Source organism: Marmota marmota, unplaced genomic scaffold (genome assembly GCF_001458135.2).
Source record: "Marmota marmota marmota unplaced genomic scaffold, marMar, whole genome shotgun sequence".
NCBI classification, from domain to species: Eukaryota; Metazoa; Chordata; class Mammalia; order Rodentia; family Sciuridae; genus Marmota; species Marmota marmota.
Genome location: NW_025999990.1, coordinates 24,037,232 through 24,057,096, shown reverse-complemented (window position 1 = coordinate 24,057,096; position 19,865 = coordinate 24,037,232). Strand labels below are relative to the sequence as shown.

The 19,865-nt window shown below is 36.0% G+C and overlaps 1 long non-coding RNA gene across 1 annotated transcript; it reads right to left on the bottom strand.

Annotated features, from left to right (window-relative positions):
• Positions 1 to 1,756: 1,756 nt before the first annotated feature.
• LOC125617788 lies at positions 1,757 to 10,539 on the bottom strand. Its single transcript, XR_007348904.1, has 2 exons — positions 10,424 to 10,539; positions 1,757 to 2,121 (listed from the first exon to the last, which is right to left on the bottom strand). It is a non-coding gene; the product is annotated as an uncharacterized LOC125617788 (long non-coding RNA).
• Positions 10,540 to 19,865: the final 9,326 nt, after the last annotated feature.

The window sequence follows — 19,865 nt, the reverse complement described above, 5'->3', positions numbered from 1 at the left end:
TGTAAATCAATGGATGTGTAACTGATGTGATTCTGCAATCCGTGTATGGGGTGAAGGTGGGAGTTCATAACCCACTTGAATCAAAGTGTGTAATATGATATGTCAAGAAATTTGTAATGTTTTGAACAACCCACAATAAAAAAAAATAAAATAGAAAAAAAAAAACATCATTAAATTTACATCACAGCCCTGTGAGTTGAACACACAGCCCCTCAGGGTCAGAGCTGCAGTTGACATCAACTCTCACAAAGAATAACCTCCTTGTGGCTCTCGTCTGTTAGCCTAGTTGGAAGAGATTCCTCAGATTCACATCAAGACTGAGGGCTGGTCTTAAATTTTAGCTATCTGTAGGTATTGAATCTAAGTTTTCTAAAAAAATATGCTTCAAAACACATAATGTAGATGAATACCCACTAAAATCCATGTTCTCCCTTCAAAATTATGGATTTGGACTGAGATTCAGCTGTTATATCGGGTCCACATATGTCAGCCCTTTTTTTTTAAATATACCTTTACTTTGTTTATTTATTTTTATGTGTTGCTAAGGATTGAACCCAGGGCCTCACAAGTGCTAGGCGAGCACTCTACTGCTGAGCCACAATCCTAGCCCATGTCGGCCCTTTTTGCAACTAAACATTGCCACATAAGTAAATTCACACCTGGTCCTCCCAAATTTGGATGTTCTCCAATACTCTTTTCTTTCTTCCTTGAGATAACTAGAGCATGGCCACCCATGAAGCCATTTTCAGCAGACAACAATGCTACTGTCCCCGTGTTTCTGAATTGTGGAGTGTGAGGAGATGTTACATTCCAAGAGTACCTACACTGGACTATTTATTACACAAGTGAGAAACAAAATTCTTTATTTCTCAAGGCCCTAAATTGTTGCTATGTCTCTTGTTCAAGCAGAACATCTTAGTTTATCCTAACCAGGGCATATGGGAGTTCAAAACTCTCAGTGGATGCCTGAAATCAGGAATAGCACTAATCCTCAATATACTATGTTTTCTTTAAACATATGTAGCTAAGACAAAGTCTTAATTTATAAATTAAATGCAGTAAGAGAATAACAACAACAGTAATAAAATAAATAATTATACCAACATACTGTAATAAAGACTGTGGACAGTGATTTTTCTGTCTCTTTCTTTCAAATATCTTACAAAGTGTGGATATATGGGCAAGGTAATAATTTATATCTTTGGTAGGATGGAATAAAATAGTGATATTTTATCATGCAATTCAGGATAGCACACAATTTTCAAAGCTTATGAATTGTTTATTTTTGGAATTTTCCATTTAATATATTTTAATTGCTCTTCACTATACATAAGTGAAACTACTGTATTCTGTTCAGATTTTAAGTTAATTTTATTAATTTACAACATTTTGTGTTTTGTACAAAAAAGGTGTCCTATAAATAAATTTCTTTCATTGTATACTAATTTGTATGATTAAATTAATACCTTTTGCAAGATCGAAATTAACTGTTAAGTCAATAAATTAAAAAAGAAAGGTTGTGTCAAATTGGTCAGTTATAGAAAGGATAACTGTAGTTTTTGATGGATTTTCCCTTTCTTCTGTAGTTTAAAGGGAATGTATGGGCTCAGCACCAGATCAGGTGTGTGTTCACTGCGTACCATAGAAGTATGTTTAGTCCTTTGATGCCCCTCTTGTGAGTATGTCCTAAGTGTGTTTCAAGCCAACTATATGTCTAAAAGCATTAATAAAGGAGAAGAGAGAAGACAAGTATCTCTAGCATTAGTTCATTTAATTCATATCATTGACCCAGCATCTCTGATTCTTTTAAAATGGACAACCTTCTCAATTATTGAGCAATTTGGTAAGTTTTGCTAAAAACTGGGCAATGGGATAAATAAACTCTTACCGGAATTTCTGGCTTTTTATGACTATTATACAATTATTTTCATGGAAAATTTATTACACAAAGATATCAAACTCACTAGTTTTCTTTTTCTCATATAACAGATTAATTGAGTGTCTCAATAATACACTTAAATTTGTTTTCTTGATCTTGGAACAGGTGGGCACATATTAGGAAATGTCATACTCCACAAGCTTAGCTGAATATAGATGTTCCATGTGGTGATATTCAGTGTCCTAGGAAGAAAAAAAAACTTGATATGGCAAAATAGCAAACGGAGTTATAAAAATTTCTATCTTCCTCTTTCACCTTGCCCCCAACTACAATTTTTTCTTTCTTCTACTCTTAGTCCTCCATTTCTTCTGAACTCTGATCTGTAAGGTATGTTGTGAAAAGATTCACTGGATTCTATCACATTTTTAAATCAAAGCTTTTTACACTTGATGAAAAATACACAAAATTTTCATCTTGGCTTCCTTTGGGCATGATTGGGTTGACGTCTTTGTAAATCAAGGTAATATATTTTTCATCAGTATCAAAACTGACCTTCTTATTGTCATTTTGTAAAAGTGTTAAACACTGCTCTGCCTTAAGGCTTTCTTACATATTGTTCCTTTGTTCTGTGAGCAGAAATACCTTCCCTTGCTCCACCTTTGTAATTTCTTGTTATGGTTTAAATATGAGGTGTCCTCCCAAAAGCTCATGTGTTGTGACAATGAAAGGAATCTTAAATGTGAAAGCATTGGGCTATGAAAGCCTTAAAATAATCAGTGCATTAATCTTTGGATAGGGGTTAACTGGGTGGTAACTGCAGGCAGGTAGGGTGAAGCTGGAAGAGATAGGCCATCAGGGCCATAACTTTTTGGCATTTATTTTGTCTCTGGAGATTGGAGCTCTTTCTCTCTCTCTTTGCCTCCTGGTGCCATGACTTGAGCTGCTTTCCTCTACCACACTCTTCCACCATGATGTTCTGCCTTACTTAGGGCCCAGAGCAATGGGGATGACTATCTATGAACTGAGATCACTGAAACCATGAATGCCAAATAAACTTTTGCTTGTCTTAAATTGTTCTTGTTAGGTCTTTTGATTGCAGTGGTGAAGAAGTAACTAAAACATTTCTCCCAGAGGTTTTATTTTTTTCTCCCTCTTACATAATCATAATCCTATCCCAAGGACAATTGTCTATTAGAATAATCTGCTAGTCATGGTTGATTAGAAAAGATATGAATCAGAGTATTTAGGAAAGACTTTTCAAACTGTTGTTATAATAGTCATTCTTTCCTTGAATAGATCTCTGGTGTTCTTAGCAGTTTTTTCCCCCATAGTCTAGTGAAATGCTATAAGTCTATAATCAGAAAGAATGAAGCTGACATGCAGGAAGGATTAGTGGTGAAAAAATTTGAGAGCACTGGAGTGTTCCAGTATCTGGTTCTAGCTCTTATGGAGGCCAGATTACACCACAGATGAAATGGTCTCCTGAGTTTCTCTCATCTCAATTTACCTTTAATTGGATTGATATAGCTGATCATGGAAATTGCTGATTATCTGTGTATCCTGGGAAACGTAGACTCAATAGAGTCATTATTTGTGTCTCTGGTCAAGATACTCAACCTTTTTCCTTTTGAAACAGACATTTTTGTGTTATTTTATGAAGAAGGCTCTATCTGCTAAGGGCTTATTAAAATGCAAAGGATCCTCATGGCAATAATCCAATTGCTTTGAATTCTCATTTCCCTCTAGACATTAATTGTTTGTGTTAAGGCTTTTTGTCTTGTTCAGTTTGGAAATCTGGAAAATGTCCTGACTCTGGAACTTTGTTTTAATATCTTAAAGTCTACTATTTCAGAGATCTTTCCTATTATTTCTCTTGCCATAAAGTTCTTTCAAAAGGTAAGCTATGATTTAAAAACAGTTTTAAATTTTTCTTCTTAATAAAACATCTTTTCTAGATATGTAAAATTTAATATTTCCAAGTTCTGTCATCTTATGTGTTGGTGGCATAGGAAGAAAGCCAGTTGGTTCGGCACTTATTCTAAGATTAATCTAATAATGAAATCTCCAGAGATCCAACTGGGTAATGTTACAATGGAGGCTTCTTCTCCATTTCACCAAATTCCCACCTTGAGCCCATACTCTTGCCACTTCACCATATGCTTAGAATATTTCAGAGAGTAAAGTCAAGTAGGAACCTACTGTTTTACCATGATTGTTTGCACAACAGATGCAGACAATTCATCAATGCTGGAAGAAATTAAGAAGAAATAGTTCTCATGGACATAGATACCAAAACAACCTTAATATGACAGTAAAAAACAATAGCATAGAATCCTACGTTAGCTCTTTCAAAAAGTATACCTTAATATTAAAATACTTAAATAATGCATTTTGAAGTAGATTAAACATGAACCATATAGAAAAAAGACTGGATCATCAGATGGGAGAACTAAGCTATAATGACAATCATATCACGTGACTAATACTTTATAAAGTACAAATCACTTGCTGAATCTTTCATACCTTTAATGGGTTCAGAATTTTACAGGAGGCAACTTTATAGAAATGAGGAAAATGGGATTTACTCAGAGAGATGATAGAAATAATGTTTTCAGATAAAATGCATCCAGTTTATTTGGATTTCAGATAAATATCATTTTTTAGTTTAATATGTCTTAATATTGCATGCTTATCTGAAATTCAAATTTAGTCGGATGTCCTGCATTTTTATTTTCTAAACTTGGTAATTGTAGGTACAGTTAGCAATTGGTGAAGCAGGCTATACTTAACAATCAGTGCAGAATATCATAGCTGAAAATTGAAAAGATTCTAGCGTACATCCTGATTGAAATTATTGTTATTGGCAGGACATTAAATAAGATATAACTTCTTCATATCCCAAATTACCATCTGAGAAGCTAATGTGAAACTGCCCCTAAATAGGAACATTTTCTGTTAAATCACTTTGAAATATGTAAAGTATATTGACCCAGATGGAGATAAGTATGAATTGTGCATATTTTTGCAGAGGCTACTTACCACACCCACCAATCCAAGAGGGTTAAAGACCTCATTTAGTATGATGTGTGCTCTGTGATATTTATGAAGAATTATACATTACTTAAAAATGGAGCAATGTATTTCAAATTTGAGTTTGGACTCTGCTAGAAAATAGATTCAAATGGGACATTGTGTGGACAACAGAGATGCAGGGCCTTCTTGCCTCTAGAACCCATCAGGCATTAGTGTGGGGAGTCAATGAAGTTATGATAGAAGATTCTGTTGGGCTTTTGGATCCAATTGTCAAGGTGAATATTTATAGATCCTACTGTGTGACACACACACACATATACATATATATATATATATATATATATATATATATATATATATATATATACTGTTTGTTTTTCAGACACCTGGAACTATATTTGAGTGAAAAATTAACATGTAAGAAACCCCTTTAGCTTCTTATCTGGTTGATAAAAATATAGTTTTCATCAACAGAAGTTTTATCAAACATTTACATTCTTGTTACTAGAGTGAGTAATTCCAGAAACAGACATATATCTTTCCAGATATGAAGTAACAAGTAATCTGCAACTTACTTTATAACTAGTATCAAGCCAGAAAAAAATTGGTCAGTGGTGGTTTGTGCTGTTTCTTGACTTCAGTCATTGTAAGGTGCATGCCATGTTTGGGCTTTACACCAAGTTTTCTCTTTTCAGTGGGCATATTCACACAACACCAAAGATAGGTCCCCAGTGAGGGAACAGGGACCACTGAGAATGCTAGAAATGGGATCTTCTCCTGCAGGTGTCGGAGCTGAAATGATAGTGCTATCTACAAGGAGGGAATCAGCTCAAAGATATGCCACCAACTAGTACTACGCTATTATGCTTTAGCTCTATCCATCATATCAGAAATTTCATTATAAATTTCAATGTTTCTTTTAATAAGAGGCCTGAAAGTAACTGCTGGTGCTTGCCTACAGTCCTGGAGGAATGATGACATAGACCCCCTACTACAGTTCCCACCAGTGGGAACTCAACAAGCCCCATTGTACATATTCTACATGTGTGCACATTATGGGGAGAAACACTTGGTGACCTGGTGACACTGAAAAGCATTCTGCTCCACTCTGTTATTCTAAAGCAATACTAGAAAGTATAATATCATTGAGAACATAGACATATGTGAAAAGCATAAAGCCACAAAGATCCAAGGAAAATAATATGAATATGTGATGATAGGAAGAGAAGATCAAATTTCAGATAGAAAGTGACATGAATTCAATTAAAGAGAGACACAGACATCACTGTGGTGAGAGTTCCCTGGGGAAGGCTCCACTTGAGCAGACCTTCATGGATTCTTGACTACAATGGAGAGATCAATCGTTGATGGCCATTTGAGCAGCTCTTTATTTCCCCGGATTGTCTGCAATGCTCTGTGGGAGAATAAATAACACAGAAGTATCTCTTGCTTAAAATACCTTCTTTTAGAAATTTAGTTTTGAAATAAACTAATTGAGTGGAAATTTATCATTGTAGTGACCAAATAAAAGAGAAAAGAAGGGTATGGGGATATGGCCACAGGTAGAAATATAACAGTAAGGGAAGAATATGAATGTTTCCTTTTTTCATTGACTCTTTGTCCCCACGGAGGTATAGAACAGGTCAGAACATGCTAGCTGTTTGGTGAAATGGTCTTGTGCAGTATGGTGGTTTACCCCTAATGAAAAAAACAAGCAATGCTGGAAAGCTGGGTCTGCTCAGAGAGATGAGGTGGCTGATGTTCAGACAGTATTAAGCATAGGGTGGAAAACAGCTCAATATGTTCTGGACATTGCATGAGACACAGTACAAGTTGTAAAACTTTCTTCAGTTTCTGTCACTTGGTTCCTCAAATGTTTAGCTCATTCTAATTGTATAAACAAAATTCACTCTAGTCCTGAATAAAGAAGGATCATTTAATTTTGGTAGAAAAGACAAACAAAGACTGATGGGATTGCTGACTTTCAACCCTGGAGAAGGTAGCGAGGCAGCGGAAAGTAATCTCTGAAGGAAAGATTTGAGGGTTCTTCTTTACCTGTCTCTTTTTTAAAAAAAATTAATTAACTTATTTTAATTAGGTATGATGACAGCAGAATGCATTTTGATTCATTGTACACAATTGCAGCACAACTCTACCTTTCTATGGCTATACATGATGTAGCTTCTTTATCTCTTTAGAAAACATAGATGATAAGGAAAGATAAAGGAATTGTAATTAAACTTTGGACTGGTAAATATATTTACAATCTTCAGTTTAATGTGCAGACACTTCGCAGCTCCTACCTTCTTTAAACAAGGCCTTTATCTCCCAAAGCATGAAGGACAAAAGGAACGAGAAATGCCATAATCAAGGATAAAGAGTTCTTGGTAAGTAGAAAACGGTCCTCACAAGAAGTTTGCTGAAGACAGTTTTAGCATAAAGGGGTGAGACATCTATCTATCTTTTGTCCAAATCCATTTTTATAGTTGCTATTTTTCCAGAAGAGGACCAATTAAATCTTTGAGTTCTGAAGTCTCTGGGAATGGTTAAAGACTGATTAGATTCCATGAGTATCAATGTCTTCACTTTTTAACAAGAAGCATTTTTTGACGTAGCTTACATCAGTTATTGACTTATTCTTTTCTGGGAGTGAATGATAGGTGGATCCATGGATACTGGCTTTGTCTGACCAATTTGTAAGACAAATTCACCTGAAGTCTACATTTCTCAGAGGCTGAGAAGACTCAGGGAAGAATCAAGCAGGAAAGCTTGACCCAGAAACACAATGCTAGTCATTAAAATCCATGCATGATGAGTCCTGGATTTGAATTGAAGTTCACAGTCAAACCAAAAAGCAGGGAGAGAAGATTGTGAGGAAACATCTGAAAAAAATTTGTTTTTAATAAGATCTAATCATCAGCCTCCAATAGAATGTCATAGAAATAAATAGATTTTTCTTGCTCTTGGCCACAAAATATCTACCAGGTTTATCTTATTTGAGGCTGTAGTAAGCCTCCATCTTCATTTGTATCTGCAAAAAAGGCAATGATAATATCCACATATCATGCTGTAAGGAGTCACATATTTTGCAATGTGACCTGGTATATAATATAAGAACTGGAAAGTGTGTTGAAGATTACCTAGTCAATGACCAAAGGAGAGTGAGGAATAAAAAGAAAGAAAGAAGGAAGGAAGAAAAGGAGAATGGGAGGAGGTAGGGAGGAAGGAAACTAATGACGAGAATAAATAAATTCAATATGGTCAGACATATCATTTGGAACACATTCATCCATAGTCTTCAGTTCTATTTATACCCAGTCCAGTATTTTTCAAGTATGTTAGCTGCTTATGATTTGTACAATTTACTTTAAAGCACTCTGACGTGGCAGAAAGACATTATGTGTAGGCTCAATAGCTGAAGCTTCTACTCTAGGAGCAGTTTTCCTCTTTGAGAGCCCATACTGCAAAGTGGTAGCCAGTGTCATATCACATAACAGGTCCAAAGTCAAGGAGTGGCTACGACAAGGTATCTTGATCAACACCTCATATTCTCCTAGACTGGGGATGGCAGTAATAGTTTTATTGTTAAGATGAGGTATTTGATAATTAGATTGGTAAATGATGAAAATGTATGCGAATTGGTGAAACTGAATGATGTCCCAATAAGGATCGACAACAAAATATTGAATTCCTTGCTACCTTTGTGAAAAGAAGGCATACAAGTCCAGTGCAACCCATCCATCTTCATGTTAGAGATGGCACTCAAGACACTGCGGTGCTGCCACTGATTTCAGAGGAGGAGATAACAGACTCCTACCACTGGAAGGAGGTCAGGTGAACTTTGAGTGGACTTTTCAGGTGAGGGAGTGGTCAGAGCATTCAAAGGAAGGCAGGGACTACAAGTTTACAGAAGAGATGGACTCAATGATTCTGTGCCTGCATGCAAATAAACATACTTTATTTTTTTTAACAAATGTTGTTTTTGAAGCAAAATTTGGTGTATGCCTGAATCTCAGTATAATGTTGATTGCAAGATTGTGAGGGGAACTAAATATCACAGAGATCCACATAATTCAGAGTCTCTTATTGTCTCCAAAGAGGTTCACGAGTTAGAAACAAGTATATTGACTTGACTCAGTTTCCAATGCTTAGGAATGATCTCTTTCAGTGAGTATTTTAATAGATTTTGCTGGCTAAAGAGAAAGATATTTGGGGAAAGGGACTGAGTTTTGCTGCTATTTAATTCAGTGTTTAAAGGCAGTCCCCTAAGGCACTCAGCCTTCCAGGTATACAAAGAGCTCACGCTGAAAAAGTTATCTTTCTTCAATATGCAGAGATGAAGAGGGGAAATCTCAAGGAAATGGCTAAGAAAAAAATAAATGTTATTAAATGAGAATATGGACTAGAGGAGATAACGGTAAAGGATTTTTGAAGCACTTTTGAGGAGCTCCATTTTGGAGGAGAAATAATGACACCTGGGAAAGTGGCATTAAATAAATAATGCTGCCAAAAACACATCCGGAGTTTAGACACACTATGGGCACAGATTCACAGAGCTGAATTAATGAGGACATCTTGTATTAAATCATTTGACAACCTGGATGCTATTTGTCATTGAAATGTAACTTAATATACATTTTATATGCTATAAAATGCTCACCTTCAGAATGAGTGTAATACAATGTGAATATATATATGCATGTGGGTGTGTGTATTTTTCTTAGCCTACTTCACTGTGGGAACGGGTGTTGTCAGAGTGTGCACAACTTAGATGTTGGGCAGGGAGGGCAATATCATGATATAATTATAGGCTTTTTGCAAGTGGCCCCTGGCGTACTACTAAAGAAATCCTACTAATCAGGAAGACCAGCGGGCCCCTGTTGTGAAACATGGGAACACTAACCCAGTGCCTCTTCTCCTTGAGCTCACTGTTGTCAGATTCATCTTATTCGATCTCTTAAGTTATCATATCCTTGTTCAATTTATAGAACTGTTATGGTTACCTGTTTCTCACAGATTAAAGTCAAATGCCTGCACTTGGCAGTTCAGACTTCACAGGGTGCACTCTATGGGAATCTTCTCTCTGAATAAGCTGGGGGTTTGATATTTGTTACTTTCACCTAAAATTTGCTCAATTTTACTTGTAGTCAGCCTTTTCACTCCATTTGTTTTGAAAAATTTCAGCTTAAAAAAGAATCAAGGGTTTTGTGTGTGCAATGAAAAAATGAGATGGGTGTGGCTCCCTGCTTCCAGTTTCTGTAAGTAGTCTGCAGCGAAAAGAAAGAAGAAACTATTAAAACAAAATGCCAAACTTTTTATAAGATAGCTTGCCCACACACTCTGCAGAGGCATTCATAAGCAATTTGCATAATCGACATAGATTCCAAGTATCTCTGTGCTCCGTTACATTAGGTAAAAACAGTTTGCACAAATAAATTCAGTTGGCTTTCCCAGCCAGCCATGTATATGCATACAGCTTCCTATGTGTAGTGAGGGAAAAGTTCTCCTTACCTTAAATGGAAAGAGGATGTTCTAGGATCAGAAACGTCTCAGTGTGCCAAGGAACTGACACTGTTATTTGCCCTTCCTGAAATGATCTATTGTCCAAGACCAAGTCTTGTTACTGAAGTGAGAAGTGTCTAAAGAAAGAATTAAGACAGAGAGATGTCTGTGAAATGGAGTAAAGCGATTTGTGTGGGACCAATAAAAAAGAGGCTGGCACGGTGCCTGTTTGTGCTGTGCCAGCCAGCCCATCTGTGGTCAGGCTGAGGTAAGGTAGGATTAAAAAAAAATATATGTGCTCTAAAAATGTGCTTCTGTTAATGTTTCTTTTTCCTTATTTTTCTAGTTAAAGATGAACTGCAATCTTAGACTAAGATGAGAACAGTGATTTGCTATATTGGAGATGTGTCAAGTTGGGGAACAATACATTTCCAGAGGTTTGCTCTCACAGAAGCAGCATGAAGGATAGAGTCCCCAAATGAAAATGGGTGGAGGGGAAGAGAAAAATGAAGAGAAATAGCATTCTTTGCTTTCCCAACAAAGGTTTTTGCATTGTTTGAGTTTTGCAGAGTTAGCCCACCTGGCAAGTGGAGAGGTAAAATGCATATCTGAGTTACAATTTTGTCTTCATTTAATAACTCCCCCTTTATTTCCTAAAATTGTAGGTTGGCTTTTCATAATCCTTCTTTCTCTCCAGTCTCTCCTCAAGAGACTGGTTCATATCAGACACCCATTATTCAGTGGTGCTGGTGGGGAAGGGGAACTATCTCAGGGAGAGAGATATGTCCACTCTCCTGGCACCTCATGTCTTCAAGCTCTTTGTTGTGGCATACGTAGGGACAAGATGAAGGGAGGGCACAGTTTATGACTTTTGTTTCAAAGAAGTAAGAGCTCCGAGGCCCCAGGGAGAACAAGTAAAGAGCTAGTAGTTTCAGAGAACATGCAATTTATTTCTTTTTGTTCTATTAAGTTGATCAGCTTAGGAAGGAAGATGGGGACTTCAAGAGAAGACTGACAAAAGGACAAACCTTCTCTGGACAGAGTCAATCACTGAGATTTCTTTAAAGATAAGAAACTTTCACTAAACTTTTTCCAAGTCATATCTATCATCAAAAGAAAAGAGGAGAGACAGGTATGTTAATTTAGTTGATCAGAAGACTCTAGAACATGAAGAGAACCATATTTTCTAGTGGTGAAATTACTCTACCCTCCTTTCTCTAGTTATACTTATTCCAGGGATAGATTATTTTGTTCCCTCTCCATCTCTGTCTCTCTATCTCTGTCTCCTTCTGTCAGAGGAACCATGATAGAGAAGAATCCATAATATACAATGCCAAATAATTATGGTCCACTGCTTTAGGAAAGTGGTTTCCAGACTTTTTGTGGCCCATCTTAAGTTAGTTTTTGTATATTTTGCAAAGTGTGGATTCAATTTTATTTTTCACATGTGGATGTTTAATTATTTCAGCAACATATTTTTTGAGAAGACTACCCATTATTTACATATTTAAACAATTAGTTGTACATATATATGAACACTTATACGAGTGTATATGTGTATGTGTATATATATATATATATACCAAGAAGACTATCCATTCATTTACATATTTTTTTTAAAATTGGGTGTACATATATATATGTGTGTGTATGTGTGTGTATGTGCATGTGTACAGTATTGTATCATCAGGCGAAGTTAGATTGCCAACATTTTGTTCTTTCTATTTCAAAGATATTTCCACTATCCTAGATACTTTTTTTCCATATGGATTTCAGAATCAGCTTGTCACATTTTGCACCAAAAATGATGCTAGAAATTTGAATGGGAATTGTTGAATTTATGTATCTATTTGTAAAGGTTTGATAGCTTAACAGTCTTCCAACTGATAAAGAGGGTCACTCAACAGGGTTATTCTTACTTCTCTTGCCATATTTTTTTTCCTAAATATTTCATCCTTTTGACTCATTTTCAGGGGAGAGGATGGACTATAACCCAGCAAAGTATAGGGTCTTATCTGGTGGGGTAGGGTAAAGTTTATACATGTCAGGTTGTGATAGATAAAAGTTCAGGCTTTTCTACTTCTGAACACAGTAAAATAAATACAACAATTTGTGGGGCTTCTGGGTTACAGGAGAGCTTTCATATCTCAACCACCACCCCAGTTATTATGACACTTAAATATAATTTGTGTGGGAGGGGTACAGTGTGGGACTAGATTGACTACAGTACTGAGTCATTTAGTCAGGCATTGCAAATAATAAAATAGGCACAACTCCTGGGGACACTAGACTTCCTGTTACCTGCTGAGCTTACCATCCATGCCCTTCCAGACTACTTTGGATGGGGTTCATGGCAACAGATTAAGGAACTTAAGACTCCAATGGATTTTGGTCACTAGTATGAAAGGGTCCAGAAAAATGTTAAATGTTAAATGTGTGCCACTATGCTGTCTTTCTTGCTATGGAACCCATCCACAGAGCCAAGGTTGTACAACTGGAAAAGGTAAGATGGTGGGAGGAAGCCCCAGTAAAAGAAACTGCCACTTGGCTACATTGTAGATTTAAGCATGCAGGACAAAAGACTAAGTAGGCAGCTGTGATGTGCTGGAGACAGCCCATGGAGATCTCTGATATTGTTGCTGTTCGCTAGAACTCTCTTGCCTGCTGTCAGTGCTACCTGTAATGGCTAGATGCCACCAAGGACAATATCAGATGAAGTGATTTGGTTCCTCTTTAGTAAAGACAGATAGACCCATGGGCTGTCTCCTGTTATTAGAAAGGGCCCAATATGCTTTGATTTATGTGGACACTCTTACGGGCTTGATGCAAGACTTTCCCAGCTATTAAGGGATGGATCTGCTTGAGTGCCATGTGTGTCCTTGCTGCTGATTTACAGTGACCAAGGAACCCATTCACAGGCCATGAAGTATAGCAGTGGACTCAAGACCAGGACATACTGTGGACTTTCTACCTGGCATCCAATCCAACATAATCTTGTTTAAAAATTAAACGACTTACTGATGCAAGTCTTAAGGACTGAGTATAACTCTGTGCAGGGGTGGGCTACTCATCTACCTGAGGCACCGAGGACACTAAATGAGAAACTAAGACATTATCGACCTCCAGCCATTCCTTTGTTCCCTTACCCGTGGCCACCTGCATTAAGGTTACAGAGGTGATGACTTCTCATTCAAAATATAAAAATTGCCTGCATTTAGTAAAAGAAATATCATTTATCTAGTAATTTGGTAAAGGTTAGTCAGCAGACACAGTTCTGGAAAAATGCCATATTGAGTGAGTGTCAACAAGCCCTTTGCTGTAAATAGAATTGAAAGGACTCTGTCTGCATATAAGTGTCTAAAGGCAACATTGTCAGAGCTACATCTGACTGACTCAAGTTCACAGAGAAGTGAAGTGTGATGATAGAGCAGGTCAAGATAGCAGAGAATTGCTAAAAAATGGGAGAACAAAAGAGAAAATTAGTTTGTCAATTACAATGGGGATTTCAGAAAAAATATTAAATCATAAATCAGAGAATAGAAATAATTTATACCCTGGATCTGGTAATGATGAACTAGAGAGTTCTTTTAAAGTGAGACTGTCACCTTTTCTGCACTTGAAGAGTGGTGTGCCGGGGAGTATTATTCCTAGGGACTTAGCAAATTCAAACCAGAAACTTTGAAATACAAAGCTACAGATTATTTTCATAATGCTTTTACAACTGATTCTTTTCATAAATGATTTCTAACACTACGTAGGAGTTTTCTAGGTGGCTGACATGTAAAGTTTAAAGAATAATTAACTAGGAAATTGAATTAAATGAGCCAAGTTATAAGCATTTTGTAATAGTTTTTTTTTGTGATAGGAAATTTTTCAGTCAAAGAAATAAATATTTCAAAATTAACCAGTTTTTCAAAAATTCATAGCTATTCTGAAATCAGTTGCTTCATATCTTTCTTTGGTCTCATTTATAACATTGTCTATGACTGAACAACCCAAGATCCAGGACTTCAGTGGTCTTTCATTTGCATGAGGTTTTTATTTTGTCTAGCAGAGTGTTAAGAATGTGAAGACAAGGTGGGCATGGTGGCACACATCTGTGATCCCAATGTCACGGGAGGCTGAGGCAGGAGGACTGTGAGTTCAAAGCCAGCCTGAGCAATTTAGCGAGGCCCTAAACAACTCACTGAGGCCCTGTTTCTAAGTAAAATACAAAATAGGGCTGGGGATGTGGCTCAGTGGTCAAGTGCTCCTGAGTTAAATCCTCAGTACTGCCCCCCTCCCCAAAAAAGAACATGGCATCAGGCTAATGTAACTGGAAAACTTTACCTTGTCAAATAGGGTTATCACAGTCATCACTGTCCCCAGAATTATTAAAACTAGTTTTAATTTTCTGGAAACACTGACTGCGTAAGTTAAAAACTGATGAGCCTCTGGAAACATTAACTTTGGTTTCCTTATACTTCAGCTAATTGAGGCAAATGACCCAAGTGTGGAATTTGCCAGCAGCATGGGTTTTATTTAATGTAAAAAGCTTTCTTATCTACAGAGAACAGGAAAGAGGGCCCTTGGCACACTCATTTGTCTATGAAGCAAGAATATTTTCACAGGCCTTGGCCTTTGGGGAGTGAAAAATAGAACAAAGAATAGACCATGAATTTAGAATAGATGCACAGTTAGCTGCAGTTGTAGGTTTCCTACGGGCTACGTCTTGAATTCTTTCCCCCTTATAAATTCTAATTTGTCCTCCTAGTGTTAAGAAAAAGAAAGGATTAATGAACATTTTTAGGGAAGGAGACCAGACCTATTCCCTTACTGTCTTTCCTTGACATCTCATATAACCTCTCAGCATCCTTCTCATATATCCTGGTTAACTTAATCAGGTAATTTTTACTAAAGACAAAACACACTAGAGAACAATGCAAGTAAAGAGACAGAACACTCTTTATTTTGCTGTAAGGTCATTTTCATGATTTGTTGTTTTTCTTGGGCATTCCATTCTCTTGAATTTCATTGTTCAAGTTTTGTGAATCTCCAAAGGGAACGAATGAATGTCTTGCACTCAACTCTCCAAATATTTATTATGTACTTATGTGCCCTAGATTTGTACAAAGTATGAAGATAAATAGGTTGTAATTCATTCCTTTAAGGAGTGCCCATCCTAATTGTGATGATAGATATGTTTACCATTAACAAAATGCATCCTAGAAAGAGCTGTGTATGAGGGCTGAAGAACAGCTGTGGATTCTGGGGAAGAAAGCACCTCTCTTCCCAACCTTTGCATTCCAGTTCACCCCACCACTTAACACCAGCAACACTGTGCAATCTCATAAGAGTAATGAACCTGAATGTAAAAGACTGCTTCTGAGACTGTGAACTGACAGTTTACAGTTACCCCTCAAAAAGACGCTGTATTTGATTTATCTGTATGTGGAGATAGAGTCTGCTCAGTCTTCAAGGATTCCATAGAGCCGGTACATGGGAAGCTGAAGGTAGCTGCATTCTGAGCTGAAACACTTTATTCTGGGCACATCTTTGTACCTAAAGAACTTTATACAACTTTAGAAAATTTGTTATCTGGACATTATCAGTGTTGCTTTGGAAAGAAGTTTACTATGAGTTTTTGAGAGAAGAAGATATCACAATTGATGACAAATGACTAGAGAGAAGATTTTAATCTGCTTTATTTGTTTCTTATATACCCTTTGGAGATGGTTCCTGGAGTAAAAAATGCAGGTGAATGAATGCACTTTTTTTTCTGATGTCCTTTCAGATTTATTGACTTTTAAAGAAACAGACAAGGAAAAAAAAAACATAGCTAGCTAGTGAATGCATTTGATTCTCAATATGTTTCTAGTGTTATATTAACATCCTTAAACTTCAAATACTTCTAGTTCAGATTTAAAGGAAAGAGATAATTTCTGGTATAATTATATGGCATGTTTTGGTGAGTGAGCTTTTACAGTGTGGGATGGTATTAGAGTTAAGGTCTTAATAAATGTTCAGCTCCTTATAAACAATGATTGATACTGCTGTGGTTAGTGCATAAAGATTTTTAAAAAATTTCTTTTGAGTGTTATTGGGGATCATCACATTCTGAGATCGAAAGAATAAGGACCACTGCTTTTGTAATTGTTACAAAATTAATTGTTTTAGCAATATTACTTAACTATTATTTTTAAACAATTTTAAACTCAAGATAAACCTGCCAACACACAAAGAACCCTATATGTTCTCATGTTTCCCTAACAGATAACAATTACAAGAGTTGCCTTAATGTTTTCTTTGTATTTTTACCTGTTTTTTCCACCATATGAGGCAGTTGCAGAAATGTTGCCCTATTAACCCTCAATGCTTCGATATATATTTCCAAGAGGATACAATAATTCTTCTCATAGTAAGAGTACAACCATCAAAATTAGAAAATTAACCATGTAATGTGACAGTTTAATGAAATAACCCCAAAGTTTACTAGCAATCTCAATAATATGTACAATATCCAGAATCATTCATTGCATTTGGTGGTCATGCCCTTTGATTTCCTTCAGTTGGGGATAGTGGCCTCAGTCTTTCCTTGTCTTTCACAACTTGGATGTTTTGAAAGACTATGGACCAGTTACCCTGTAGAATTTTCTTCAGTTTAGACTTGACCAGATTTTCTCATCATTTATGCATAATTAATACATAAAATGATAATTTGGGAAAGAAAGAATTATATTAAATGTGATGTTAAGTTCCTTTCATGTGTCATATCAGGAAGTACACGCTACCAATGTGTTCTGTTACTGAGAATATTAACTTTTTTTCACTTGGTTGGGTGGTATTGGTTTGGTTTCCTCAATGTGAAGTGAATAAGTATATTAAATTATTTATTAATAAGTAATAAGCATTTTTATGAGACTATCTTAAGCTATGCTGTGTGGTTGATCTGTTCCTTTTTTTTACATTTGTTTTTCATTCATTTATTTAAATCAGCATAGAATCAAAAGTTTCTATTTTCTTCATGATTTCAACCTAAAACTATCATATGTAGAAAGTTATAAAAAGAAATTATTTTTCTTTGAATGTTCAAATTATCCCATTCTTGACCAATGAGAGTCTCTTTAAGCTGGCTCCCTTGTATTTAGGCACACCCCATCATTTTGAGTCCTTCTTACTTTCTGGCACAATTTCTCGGCTTTTCTGCTATTTTTCATGGCCTCAGTTTTATAGACAGTCATTTCTTTAAGGATTTTTAAATTTTCTTTTGTAGTTGTAAATGGACAGATGCCTTTATTTCATTTGCTTAGTTTTGTATGTGGTGCTAAGGATCAAACCCAGTGCCTCACACGTGCTAGGCAAGCACTCTGCCACTGAGCTACAGCCCCAGCCCAGGATTTTTTTTTAAAGAAATCAAATGCATACATAGACATACACATAACTACCTCTCTATATGTATATCTGCCTGTCAGTCTTAAGAAATTTAAGTTCATCATACACCTTCTCATTTCAACCCAACACCACAGGTTTTATGCTGGTATCCACTTTTCTGTTTGTACAGTAAGGGTCTGACTGCAGTCATCTTTGCAGCATTTGCTTATTCACTGATCCCTCTGCAAATGGCCAACCTGCCTGGCCCAACACAGGGAGTGCAGCTCTCCACTCTGGCATGCTTTCTAAAATCCAGCTTACACAAAGAGGAAAGAGGAAGGAGGAAGGAAAAGGCAGTCAATCCACTGCTTTAAACATTAAAGCATGGCTTGTGTTCGTGTCAGTGAGCCTATGTCAACAGTGTTTGATGTCCTAATACTGACACATATGAACTCTTCATCTAAGATGTACTCTATTGACTCATTTAGAGTCTAAAGTTTAGACAATCTGTGTATTTGATGAACATTAATTTCACCAACTCACAAATTTCACTTTCTTTGGGCTAATTAACAAGTCACTAATCTTATAGTGCAAATCCCCTTCTAAAATCCATTATGCTAATTAACCTAATGTACACTGAATACACATTTTGGCTGAAATGCCAAATGGCTGAACATAATGGTACATGTTCATTAAAGCCAAAAATAATAATGGGAAGTTATACTCCATATATATATATATAATATCTCAAAATACATTCTACTGTCATGTATAACTAAGAAGAACAAACAAAAAAAATTAATAAGCCAAAAGTAAAGATCTATAAAGAAACTGACACATATGAACACTTGATTTAAGGTGTACTCTGTTAACTCATTTAGAGTCTAAAGTTCAGACAATATGTATATTTGATGAACGTTAGTTTCACCAACTCACAAATTTCACATTCTGAAAATATAATCATCTTAGAACCATTAGCAATAATCCCTTAAAAGATACCAAAAAAAAGTTAACTTTTGCCCATGGATGTCCTTTGTTCTTTATCTTTCCCAGTTATGATTCAACTCTAACTGTATATTACATTTGGTTGTTATATTCTTTACACTTCTTTTAATTTTCAGCATTTCTCTTGCAACATCATTCTACCAACTAACCTACATATTGCACATTTTTATTTCTGTGATTCCTTCCTGTGGTATATTAAATTGTTCTTTATTCCAATAATTCCAAAAAATAGGAAGTGACTTCTGAAAATTTGGTGAAATGCAAGTTTGTTTTCTTTTGATCAAAGAGACATCATAGACAATTTGTATCTGGTATATCAAGCTCCTAAGTTTGAAGGTCCTTATGTACCAATAAATTTTCTTTGATTCTTTGTGTTTGTCATCAAAATCTTGATCATCACCTATCATTTATCATTTATCATCTCCTGGCAGTATCACATTTGATCAATGGAACCTCCTTCAACCTAACACATTTGCTCTTTTGAATGAAATTTGAATTTTTTTCTTTTTTCTTGCACAGGAAGCTCCATGCTCCACTTCCACTAGCTCTGCTTTATACATAGAAATTAAATACTTTTTTCAAGGAACCCAGAATTATTTTATTGAAAATTGTGTTAGAAACAAACTCTGGATTCTTGGGTATGTATCATATTTTGAATGTGAGCTGGTTCCTTGACAATGTTGTGAGATAAATTAAGATGTTTAAAGTTATGAGTTCGAATTGCATTTTTTTTGACCTTGACATATCATACATTTGAATCACATGGGATACAGTATCTCAATTTTCTGAGTATACAGGTTGCAGAATCACATTGGTCATGCCTTCACATATATACACACAGTAATAATAATGTCTGTTTCATTCTACTATCCTTCCTATCTCCCCAACCCCTCTCCTCCCCTCTCATCACTTCTCTCTACCTAATCTAGGGTAACACTATTCTTTTTTTTTTTCTCACATCTTCATACATATATTTTGTATAACAATGAGAGTCTCCTTCCACCATTGAATTGCATTTTTTAGACCAACAATAATATTGGAATATGAGAATGGATAGAGAATGGGAGCTTTTCAAATAGAGCTTTTAGGAAAGGAC